Genomic DNA, 12,945 nt, shown 5'->3' with positions numbered 1-12,945 from the left:
TAAATCAGTTTTCACTAAAAACCCTGAAAAGAAAAGGTTAAAGTTTCAATAACATTCATTTATTAGCAAATGAGAGCGAAAAGAAATAAGCAACGAAAATATTACCCAAATGGAAAGTCGAAGACATCAGTATAGAACGCAATAATCCCAAAATGGAAACCTCTCTGTCTCTCTGTCTCGGGCTGTAGCACCCATTCAAAGGTTAAGTCAAAAAGGGAAACATTTCTAAGTCCCTGCGCCTCAAAGGAAAAATTGCACAGACCAACAGCATCTCGGGGTGCAAAAATTAGATTGGAAAACAAGCTGTCCGAAACTTACTTTTTCATACCCTTTTTCACTAACTTATCTATCTAAATTTGTAACTCTTAAGTTCAGTAATGTCTGTGATTGGTCAATTTGGAGCTGGATGGGCATAACCTCACCATTTTCTATGTAAATTCCCTGCAGTGTCATCCTCACTTGCTGTAACTAGGGTTTCTTTGTTCAAAAATGACTTCCTCCAGAGTGACTTTTAAATTGTTATTTCGCCTTTCTTTCCACACGGGTAGGATTTTTGCTTCGCTGTCATCTTTGGCTTAGGCCACACAAAATGGCCGTGCTGTCGTTGACCGACGCTGCTCAGTCACAGGCAGCTTGCAGCTCCGACTCTGGCGCATGCGTACTTCTGTCGCCATCTCGGATTTTCAGACAGACTCCATTTCTTTTATTTCGTGTACCCATTTAGGCCTCAATTTAGGAACTACCACGAAAACAAACACAAATAGATGTAAGTTTATGAAATAAAACCCTTTCTGTTTACCTCCCCCTACTAATGATAACTCAGTTAGTATTTACTAACCCTGGGCGTCCTAATCGGCTACGCCCACGGAGTAGGCGTAGTGTTCCCTTCTACGCATTTTGCGTAGACAGCGTAGCCGGCAACACTACGCCCACTCCGTGTGCGTAGCCGAGTCGGCCGCCACCCGCCTCCCTCTCGCCCTCCCCATCATACATTATTTAAGCAACTAACCTTAATAAAACAAATTTAAAGCACTTACCGTGTCCGGTGTTCGCCTGGGGCACCCTTCTTGGAATAGCGTCCCTTCCTGGATACCAATGCGCATGCGTGGGCGGCCGCGCATGCGCATGCGCATTGGTATCCAGGACGACGCTATTTTCAAGAGGGAGCCCCGGACGAGCCCCGGACACGGTAAGTGCTTTAAAATTGTTTTATTAAGGTTAGTTGCTTAAATAACGTATGTAGGGGAGAGCGGGAGGGAAGTGCGTAGTGGGGCTACGCGGAGTGCGGGAGTGGGCGTAGCTTCTCGCCCACTCCGCGTAGCTCCGCGGAGCCCCACTACGCCCACTACGCCCAGGGTTAGTATTTACCTGGCTCGAAGCAACATAAATGCATAATTCGACTTACCAACCTTCATGTTTTATGCTACAAGTAAACAGACAAAAGCACATTCATGCAGGTTTTATCTTAGTACATAACTTATGCGTACATTTTAATATACAATATTCGACAAATTAATAGTTTATTTGCTTAGGCAATACATGCAAATTAGTATCCCACGTGTATTGGTGTATGCAGTTTACTCTAGGTTGGTAAATTTTCAAAACCACACATTTTAGTACTCGTCAGTGTTATGTAATTTTGACTAAACAAGGGTATACAAAATGTTGTTTTTCACCTTGCTCCATCAACTTCCCCCTTTGGTGATCTCATCACCAAATTATCTCCCAATATTTCGAAAATGTTATATATCTAAACATGTTTCAAATTCTTTTAATTAGTACTTGTTATAACTCTGTCTCTTCTAGCTTCTTTGTATCTTGGTACATCTTATCTTTGCACTGTTCCATTTCAATATCACCTTTTTCTCTTTCCCTGTTTTGCTTTTCCTCAATCTTTTTCTTCAAAACTCTTTTTATATTTCCGCTTCGGACACATTGACAACTAAGTCTAAAAACTAAAACTACTATTACAATTATGGTCACTGGTATTAGTATTTTACCTATTATAGATCTACTTATTTCCTAAAACCAAATCCTAACTGCAGTTAAACTTCTACCAAATTTTTCAAGCACACCTTCCACTTCTAGTGGCTCTATTTCTTTATGCAATTGTGTAATATTCGTAATATATTTCTCAATGTTCTGACTTTTATCTGAAATATAGGTACAGCAGTGCTGGACCTTTAAAATTCCACAGACTCCTCCCTCTTTTGCATCACCATACTTCTCATCGCAAACATTTCGGTATTGACCATTAGAAATCCTCCAGCTGTATCTGTTGACAATTTATCTACAATTGTTGACAATTTTCCTAGTCTATTTGCATTAAATGATATACCCACTGCTAGTATCAATGCCCCAAAAACATCACCTATAATTTCAATTACACTTTCTCTTTTACGACGGCTTAAAGGCTTGCCAATTTCATCAATCCCATTTGTGCCTGTGTCAACATGAACTTTTTGGGGAAAAACCAACCCAATGTAGCACGAGCCGTACCAATGGTCCGGTAATCTATAATAGGCTGTGTTCACACATAGAAAATAAATCCCAGGGAAAACTGGATCATTTCCACCTTTAAATCCCCATCCCCCTTTGATAATATATGTGTCTTCACATTGACTTGCTCCCACAAAGTAATTATCATATACAGTATTGTCTCTCTGAATACACAATTTTCCCAATATTGGTGTATCAATATTTATCGCCACATTTACATTGTGTTCTTCAATATTATCATCTGAAAATGCCCATTTATTAGATTTAGTTTGTTTTACTTTCTCCCGTCTTTTATACTGTTGTCCTTTCTTCAACCATATTCAAAAAGGCTTTTTCCTCATTTCTCATTTTACAGGTCAAATTAAGTTTAAATGCATAGTCATGCGAGAATTCCTGTGTTTCCCAAAAACATTCTCCAAAAACTTTTGCATGCTTAATTTTGTTCAATTCTGCTACGATGTTTAACTTTGCGAATACATCATCGGAGTCATAATAATAATACTCTAATTTACCAGATCTATAAAATAAACTTGTTAGAACACTACAGGTCACACCATATGTCAATGGCAAATGGTGATAACTCACACCCTCGGACACTGATGCAGGCAATTTTACACATACATAACAGTCGCTGGCATCCATTGTCCTTACATATTCTGACAACAATTTTGAATAAGTATTTCTAGAAAAATCACTCTCAGAGTTGTCTTGCTGAATTTCAGGCCTATATACATGTAATTTCTCATCTTTCAGGGCATTAGTTTTATCTTTCAAACTCTCATTAGTTTTCAATTTTTCGATGTTAGGAAGAAAAGGAATAAAAATACCAAGAATTAACCATATCATCATTAACATTCCAGCATAAATCAACCACATCCTCCACCATTTTCTAAAAATTGAACATTTGGATTTAGTCACTTCATTGGTAGCCATTTTTTTTAACTCTTTAACTTTGTTTACCTCTGCACAACCTTGTCTCACCTACTAAATTCCTTCAATTTTTAATTACAACTCTCCTTGGACATATACATATATCCCCTTCTTTTTGCTTATGACATTTCAGGAATATTTTCTTTTTGTTACAGTCTACTCACTTTCTTTTTCAGCACTTTGGTTATACAGATTCTCTTGACTGCTATTTACCTCTCTTATTGGAGGCAGTACCATGTAAGTCCATTCAGGTGACTTGTCTTTTGGATTTGGTCTTTTTGCCCTCTTTGGCCTTTGTACAACTTCTATTTTCTTTCCCAACAATTCCTTTTGACTGGTTATTTCATTCACTTGTTCTTCTTGAACTTCTGCTCTATTGACCATTTTTTTTCAGTCCGTCAATTTCTTTAGGCCAATTATCTCCTTTTCTCACTTTCTGTCTGGTTCAGTAGCACTTCACTCCACTCTCCAGGTTTGTTTTCTTGAACTTCTCCTTAATTCAGTGTCATCATCACTCTCTTCAGTTTCAGTCTCAGATCTTTCTATAGTCTCATTTATAATGATTTTCACCAAACAGTTTCTTCTCCTGTGAACTTATATCTGTACCTAATCTCCAGGTATTAGATCATGAGCTGGAAGTTTTTTTCGTTCGTTTGAGAATCAGTTCCCACATGATGGAACACAGAAGTTACTACGTCAGACATATTTTTGCAGTAATCCAGTATGATATCATCATTTAGGATCAACAGTTTATCAACTGGCACATATGCTTGCCTCATTACTCTTCCCATCAGAATCTCATGTGGACTTAATCCTGTTCTTTTATCAGGAGTGCTTCTCAAGGTCATCAGAACAAGGGGCAGGGCGTCAGGCCATGTTAGTCCTGTGGCCAGACACATCTTGGCAATTCTGTTCTTTATTGTTCCATTTACTTGTTCAACCACCCCTGAGGCTTCTGGTCTATAAGCACAGTGCAATTTTTGTTGGATATCCAGTGCTTCACAAATCATTTGCATTAGTTTGTTGTGGAAATGACTTCCACGATCTGTTTCAATTGTTACTGGAAAACCATAATGTGGTATCATCTCTCGCAACAGTTACTCCATCATTCCTCCTTGTGGGGAATGCTTCAACCCATCGTGAAAATAAGCAGATAATTACAAGGACAAATCCAAGTCTGTTACATGGTGGAAGCTCAATAAAGTCCAATTGCATTCTAGTGAATGAACCTCCCTCCCGTCCTATGGTTACCAGACTTACAACAGTTTTCCTTCTTGGATTAATTTGTTGACAGACAAGACACCTCTGGCACAAACTTTCAGCAATCATCCTAAACTTCGGATTGTACCACGTCTGTCTAAACAACCTAATCATGGCATCTCTTCCAACATGGCCTTGACCATGGTACATTCGAGCCATGTTTGAAATCATGCTGTCTGGCATTATGGCCTCTCATCTTTGTAAACCCAGATCTCATCCTCCTCTCTTTGTCTACATCCTGCCTTCAACCAGTTTTACTTCCTGCCAAGAATCCCCTACGGTTGTTAGCATCAAAGGACTTGAAATATGTTCCGTTTGTCTATCCCGATTAATGGATGCTTTGTTTCTAGCACAATATTTTGCTATTGAGTCAACATATTTGTTGCCTCTGGTGATGTAATCATCACCTTTTTTATAGGCAGCACATTTGACCACAGCCAATTTGTCTGGTAATTGAATAGCATCAATTAACATTTTTAAAAATTCTGCGTTTCTGATGGGGGATCCTGCCGAAGTCATATAACCTCTTTCGGACCACAGTTGTCCATAATCATGAACAACCCCAAATCCATACTGACTATCAGTCACTATGGTAATCCTGATTTCTTTTCCCAACTCACATGCTCGAATCAAAGCAATCAATTCAGCAATCTGAGCTGACCGGATTCCTTTCAGACAAGATGCTTCCAACACATCTGCTACTGTACACACAACGTAGGCAGCACTTAGTACACCTTCATCTGTCCTTAACCCCTTGGCCATGGCGCCACCATGCTCGTGACAGAACCACTCCGTCACGAGCCGCGGTGGCGCTGTGCTTGTGATGGAATGGTTCTGTCACGGCCCCGCCCGCTTAATGGAACGTCCAGCACAGGCGCGGAATCAGCACCGCGCAGGTGCGGCGGCCGGGCCGTGACGGAACCATTCCGTCACCAGCACAGCCCCACCGTGGCTCGTGACGGAATGGTACCGTCACAAGCACGCAAGGGGTTAAACATGATCCATCCACAAACATCACATAGTCTTACTTCTTTGATGTCAGATCTTGGTTTTTTGCAATATTCTAGTACATCAAAACATTTGTGATCTACTTCATCCCTTACTTCCACATTCATGGCATCAGGTAATAAAGTAGAAGAGTTCACGTTCACACACCTAGAAACGGTAACATTGTTTGTACCTAGAATTACTTTTTCGTACTTGGTCATCCTGTTGTTAGTGAGATACTGTGTCTTACTCCTGGTAAGGAGAATCGCCACCGAGTGAGGTACATATACCCTCAATGGAAATTCCATCACTATGCCTTCATTTTGTTCAATACTCATGCTTGTAGCAGCTACTGCTTTTAAACACCCTTGCAATGCTTTTGCAACAGGATCCAACACAGCAGAAAAATATGCAATTGGTTTTCTGAGTTTTCCATGTCTCTGTATTAAAACTGACAATGCACATCCTTCCCTTTCACTGCAGTACAGTTCAAACTCTTTTTCATAATCTGGCATCCCTAGAGCTGGTGCTTCACATAAACTCGTTTTTACCTGCTTGAAAGCCTCCAGTTCTGTTTTGTTCAGCGTTATGGGATCTTTCATGTCTGATTTTGTCAATCTTTGTAAAGGTTTTGCTGTTAGTGAGAAACCACTAATTCATTGTCGACACTATCCGACCATCCCAATGAACATTCTCACCTGTCTCTGTGTTTTTGGTGACTTCATTCCGTGTATAATTTTGACTCTCCTCAGTGTAACTTGTCTAATTCCTTTTGCAATTTTGTCTCCCAAATATGGCACTTCCTTTTGACAAAACTGGAATTTTTGATTGTGACACTTTATGTCCTTCATCTGCCAAATGATTAAACTGTGTAACAGTATCTGTGACACATGCATCTCTTGTTTTTGATGCCAACAATAGGTCATCAATGTATTGGACTAAAACTGATTCTCCAGGAAGACTTAGGTCTTCTAGTGATTTCTTCAGTAATTGATTAAAAATCGAAGGGCTTTCAGTATACCCCTGAGGAATTCGACACCATGCTAGGATACGATTTTTGAATTGGAATGCAAAAATTGTCTGGCTTTCTGGATGTAATGGAACAGTGAAAAACGCATTACATAAATCAATAACTGTGTACCATTCCGCATCGTGTGGAATCTGGTACAAAATTACTGCTGGGTTTGGCACAATCGGACAACATGGAACAATGATTTTGTTAACCTTTCTCAGGTCCTGCACTATTCTAAATGTTCCGTTTGGCTTTTTCAGTCCCATTATCGGCGAATTACAAGGACTGCTCTCTATTTCTCTCAAAATTGCTTGTTCAATATTTTTCTCTATTAATGGTGTTATTCCTTCAATTATCTCAGCTGTCATTTTGTATTGAGGAATATTTGGGAATGTCACTCCTTCTTTCACAGAAATCTTTACAGGATCCACATTTTTCATCAAACCAATGTCTTCTCCTGTAAAATTCCACACCTGATCTTTAACTGCCTCTTTTAGTTCCTCTGGTATTCTTTCTCGCTCAAACACAGGAAACATCCTATTCTTTTCTGCTTCTATTAGTGTCATTGTCATTATACACAGACTATCCTCATCTGGAGTTTGGAGCTCAATACCATCCGGAGAGCAATAAATGGCACAGTTCATTTTTCACAATATGTCTCTCCCAAGACGATTTACAGGACTACTAATACATACAACGAATCTATGCATGTCTTTAAAATTTCCAATTTCAACTTCAATTGGTTTTGTTAAGGACGTTTTAATCTGCTGATTTGCGACACCTACCACTTAGATGTGATCACCCGAGAGAGGAAGATTTTGGATTTCCATTGATCTAACAGTAGAACGGGTAGCACCTGTGTCCACTAGAAAAGTTAAATCTACATCATTCACTTTCCCATTCACATATGGACCAGACTGTTCTACCTCCAGAGTAGCGCCAAGCATGCACTCTTATTCCTCTCTCTGGCACCGTCAGAAACTATCATCAGATTCACTCCCGTCCTCTCCCAGCCAATACTGTGGACTCACCTGCACTCTATTATTTCTTGTTACCTGATCTCCTGCGCAGAATCCTGTCTCTGCACTGTATCTTTGGAGGTTTACATTGTGAGGAAGTGGAGGTTGTGGCACCTGACTCTGTGGATTAACTACCTGCTGCTGTGGTGACCGTTGCTGAATTATCTCACTCTGCACCTGTGGATTCAATGATGTATTATCCGAATTAACTCCTGGTGGATACTTACACTCTTTCCTCCAATGTCCCAACCTGTCGCATTTATGACATGGATATTTCTTTTTCAATTCTTCTATGTTCCCTACCAACTTTTGTTTTCCAGGATTTTCTTTTACTTTAGACTGGTGTCCTTCTGTGCTTTTATTTTCTAACTGAGCTGCTTAATGTTCAGCAACTTTCACTTGTGCCCACATCGCCTTTTCTTTGAGCTTTCTCTGTTTAACTTCAATATCATCACTACAATACTTTGCATGTCTCAGGGCCTCATCCACTGAACCCGACTGCCATCCCATCAAATTATGTCTGATCATATCCCCTATTTCTGGTCTCCGTCCGAACACAAATCGATATACAAAATGACTCATATCTTTTTCACTTAATTCCTCATAACCACTATACTGTTTAAATACTAATAGTAGCCTTTCATAGAATGCATGGACTGACTCTTTAGCCTCGTGTATTGTTCTGTCTATTTTTACCCAGTCTGTCTCTTTTGGTGGTACTTTATTTTTCAGAAACACAACGACTTGATCGTATTTTCGCATCACTTAAGGTCCTGGAGCCCTTGTCACCTTACCCCGTGGATATTCTTGCTTTGGCCAATCCACTGTGATTTTACATTCTGAACATAAATCTGCTGGTACTACTATGTCAGATAGTCCATCTAAATCCTCCCATAGAACTTTTGAGACTTTTACAAATCGATCTACTTGTCTATACCACTCCACTGGTTTCTCTCTCAATTGGGGAAAATCATTTGTAAATGATAAAATATCCTGTCTACTCCAAGGTACATGTACATATCCTCCTCCCGGTATTTCCCTCATTGGAAACTCTTTTGCAACTTCTTTCTCATCAATTACTGGAAATACCAATGTAGACTTATCGCTGCTTTCCTTTTTTTTCGTAGACCATATAATTTTCCATTTGTCTATATCTCCCCATTTTCTCAGTAGCACAATCATTCTTTTATTTGAGTAATTCTCCCTGTTGTGTTCAAATTGTCTATATCTTTGTCAGTAAAATCCACTCTATACGGTTTCTTCAAGCTTTTGTATTTAGTAAAGTCTACATCCATTTCAATTGCTAAGTTTTCAAATCTTTCGTGCATACTTTTTGTTTTCCAAGTAATACTTTTACACATAATAGTGACTTCATCATCCTGGTAATTTTTCAGTTTATCTGTACCAATTGTTCCAATTATTAACTCTTCCATATCAGTCTCTAATCTTGCCACATCTAACAATTTTGGCTCAGTCTCTTTCAGCTTTAAGGTTTTTATTCAGTCACTTAATTCTTGTTCAGTTGGCCCTATTGGGTGTTTGGGTTAAATCAATCTTTTCTACACTTTTCTCAGGAGGTACAGAATCTGATTCTGCTCCTGTTGGGAATTTATACAGAAGACTCTGAATAAATGTCAAATCTGGTGGTGTCATTTGGTTAGTGCATGCAATTCCTGACAAATCTGGATAAACCTTTTCTCTCACTTTCTGCAAACTCTGATTTAAAGGAATAGTTAAAGATGGCTCTTTTATTTTCTGATTTTCAAATACTGAAATCACTGGACCCATTGTTACTGGAACAGTTAAAGCCTCTATATTTTTAGTAAGCTCCTGTATCTTTTCTGCCAGTTTATTTGTTGAACGTATATAATCAGCAGTACTCTGTTGTGCTTCAGCTTGTCGTTCTACTCTATTTTTCATTGTTCTCCGTCTCATCTTCCTGTTTAGGTGTTTCTGTATATCTAGTTCCGGTTGTCAAAACATTTGGTTCATATCTCATTTCTACTCTTTCTGGAAGGTCTCTGAAATTTGAAAATCGTTTTGGTGTATTTGACAATCTATCCTCTAACTGTGGTGCACTTGGAGTTGTGCTTATAGAGTTTACTTGATAAGGTGGTGGTCGTCTATTTAGGATTTCTTCCAATACTGCATCCTCAGATCCACAAGACTCATAACCTCTTTTCCTTCCTGCTAAATTATTTTTCTTCCCTATACACTTTCACCCTCATTCATCATCTACCAATCTAACCGGATACATTCCATCACACATGTTTGCATTTCTCCATCTCTGCATTTTCTTCTCATGTGTCCCTTTCCAGAATCTACAACCTCTATTCACTGGTCCTAAATAGTCTCCAAACCTATCATATTATAATTCATGCATTTTGTCTTCCCACTCAGCCAAAGCCTCAAACTGTGTTGGTCTAGGTCTCGGTTCAAGCTTCATCATTGTTTCTCTTAAATTCCTCAACACCGCAAGACTAAAAGATCCTTCTTCAGAAAAAACCAATGGACCATCATTTTTAGTGTACCTCGCCCAATTCTCTAACCATATACATGTATGGAAGCCATATTTTGTCATCATATATGACAATTGCTTTGTCTTTTTTGAAAGCGTTTTTCAGTTTCTGAAACCATGTAGGTTTCTCTTTCTCCATTCCATAATAAAATTCCATTCTCGTTATTAATCTCCTGATTTTCAAAAGTCCGCGTACACTTCCGTACACTGCTTAGTAACACCAGTCTATCGCAGCGCGGTTCACACTAATGCACCAATTAGAACAAGATACGTTTCAACAGTGCTAAACCAATTACTTCGCTGCTTTTACTGATGCACCAATCAGCCCTTATTCTGTCTTGGTCACGCTGACCAATCCCTGCGCGACAACTTTGACGTCAGCCTTCCTACGGCTTCTGCAGCTTCGACTGACCCCTCATCTACAAAAAATATTGAGAAGCCGTATTTGCACTTTTATACAACGGAATCAGTTAGTAACCACACAAAACAACTCCATTGATCTGTTTCGCTAAAACCAGAAGGATAGTTCTTCAATCACACAAGAATTCTGTATTTCCAGTAGACTACGCTTACCTCTTCTCCACCCCAGAATTTTACTTTCACCGATAAGATAGCACTTCCCTCTACCTTACCCTTCTTCCAAGCTCGGGTTAAACTTTATTATTTTCTCTGGGTAGAGCTTTAGCCAGAATACGCAATGATCCCTATGCTCAGACCCAAGATTTCACAGGTTGCCCTCGCTATACATTCACCACTTTTACACAGAAGGTCCCTAAACTTGTGATGTACGATGACACCACCTGTGATATACGACGATACCACTACCTTTTGAAACAGACTATGCGATGTGTGACTTCACTTGCCACACTTCCTCTGCCTGCAGACAGAGTGACCAGTTTCCCACACTATCCGGAAGCCTCTTTTAGACTACACATAACACGATACAAACTCAACAGATGTTAGTCCAAAATTCCGTACATCAAATCCTATATATTCTACTTTACACATCATATATCCTAGTCAACCTAGTCAACCTATAGCAAGCATCCTCTGCTACCAAGTATTTACTGGCGCAGCGCGGCTCCAACAATTCTTCATAAATTACCACAACTAAACCCATGGAACCTCTTACAACATTTTACAACTTTGGGCCCTTCAATCTGCTCATTCATACACACATTTAATCTGTTCCGAGGAGTCAGTATGGGTTCAATAAGGGAGTCGCGTTGCTATAGTGGAATGCCTAAGCTATATTTGTACATTATTTACAACTGCAGTTTAACATCTAAGAACCATGGCCTTTTATTTTAAACCAGAAAGACAATATCATTCCACTATTTAAATTAGGATCTGCTAGTAAAAGTTGACTAAAAGGAATGTCAAACTGGTTTAATTCTTCATTTATTTAATTTTTATTTTCTGAAGTTTCAAATTTTCTAGCATGATCTCTATATTTAATAAGGCTAAAAGAAATAACTCAGTTTGCACTAAAACCCTGAAAAGAAAAGGTTAAAGTTTCAATAACATTAATTTATTAGCAAATGACAGCGGAAAAAAATAAGCAACAAAAATATTACCCAAATGGAAAGTCGAAGACATCAGTATAGAACGCAATAATCCCAAAATGGAAACCTCTCTGTCTCTCTGTCTCTCTGTCTCGCGCTGTCGCACCCATTCAAAGGGTAAGTCAAAAAGGGAAATATTTCTAAGTCCCCACGCCTCAAAGTAAAAATTGCGCAGACCGACAGCATCTCGGGTGCAAAAATCAGATTGGAAAGCGACCTTTTTTCAATGACCGAAACGTCCTTTTTCATACCCTTTTTCACTAACTTATCTATCTAAATTCATATCTCTTAAGTTCAGTAAAGTCTGTGATTGGTCAATTTGGAGCCGGATGAGCATAACCTTATCATTCTCTATGTAAATTCCCTGCAGTGTCATCCTCACTTGCTGTAACTAGGGTTTCTTTGTTAAAAAATAACTTCCTCCAGAGTGTCCTTTAAATTGTTATTTCGCCTTTCTTTCCCACGGGTAGGATTTTCGCTTCGCTGTCATCTTTGGCTTAAGCCCCACAAAATGGCCATGCTGTCCTCGACTCACACTGCTCAGTCACAGGCAGCTTGCAACTCCGACTCTGGCGCATGCGTATTTCTGTCGCCATCTCGGATTTTCAGACAGACTCCATTTTCTTTTATTTCGTTTACTCATTTAGGCTTCAATTTAGGAACTATCACAAAAACAAGCACAAATAGATGTAAGTTTATGAACCCTTTCTGTTTACCTCCCCCTACTAATGATAACCCAGTTAGTATATACCTGGCTCAAAGCGACATAAATGCATAATTCGACTTACCAATCTTCATGTTTTATGCCACAAGTAAACAGACAAAAGCACATTCATGCAGGTTTTATCTTAGTACATAACAAATGTGTACATTTGAATTCACAATATTCGACAAATTAATAGTTTATTTGCTTAGGCAATACATGCAAATTAGTATCCCACGTGTATTAGTGTATGCAGTTTACTCTAGGTTGGTTAATTTTCAAAACCACACATTTTAGTACTTGTCAGTGTTATGGAATGTTGACTAAACAAGAGTATACAACGTTTTGTTTTCCACCTTGCTCCATCAATAGCTGAGAGTCTCAGACAGTGAAGTTATAATATTACAAGAGACCCATACCTTAAAGGAGGAATGGGACGATATACTACAGAA

The 12,945-nt window shown here is 39.0% G+C and overlaps 1 protein-coding gene and 1 long non-coding RNA gene across 8 annotated transcripts in view; one reads left to right on the top strand and one right to left on the bottom strand.

The window, feature by feature from the left end:
• The window catches only part of LOC144791764 (disintegrin and metalloproteinase domain-containing protein 28-like), a 3,516,669-nt gene that overhangs the window by 3,106,804 nt on the left and 396,920 nt on the right, over positions 1-12,945 (top strand). The window lies entirely within an intron of this gene.
• Positions 1-12,945, bottom strand: part of LOC144791766 (uncharacterized) — a 373,064-nt gene that overhangs the window by 203,604 nt on the left and 156,515 nt on the right. Inside the window, exon 4 of one of the 2 annotated variants that reach the window (XR_013602467.1) lies at positions 11,684-12,452. The exons of the other annotated variant lie outside the window; for it this stretch is intronic. This is a non-coding gene — a long non-coding RNA (uncharacterized LOC144791766). Of the gene's footprint in view, positions 1-11,683; positions 12,453-12,945 lie in introns of those variants that run through there. 2 annotated transcript variants of the gene reach the window in all.

This window comes from Lissotriton helveticus, chromosome 11 (assembly GCF_964261635.1).
Source record: "Lissotriton helveticus chromosome 11, aLisHel1.1, whole genome shotgun sequence".
In the NCBI taxonomy this organism is placed as follows: domain Eukaryota; kingdom Metazoa; phylum Chordata; class Amphibia; order Caudata; family Salamandridae; genus Lissotriton; species Lissotriton helveticus.
Note: the sequence above shows the minus strand (reverse complement) of the source record. Positions and strands in the feature narration are given on the sequence as shown.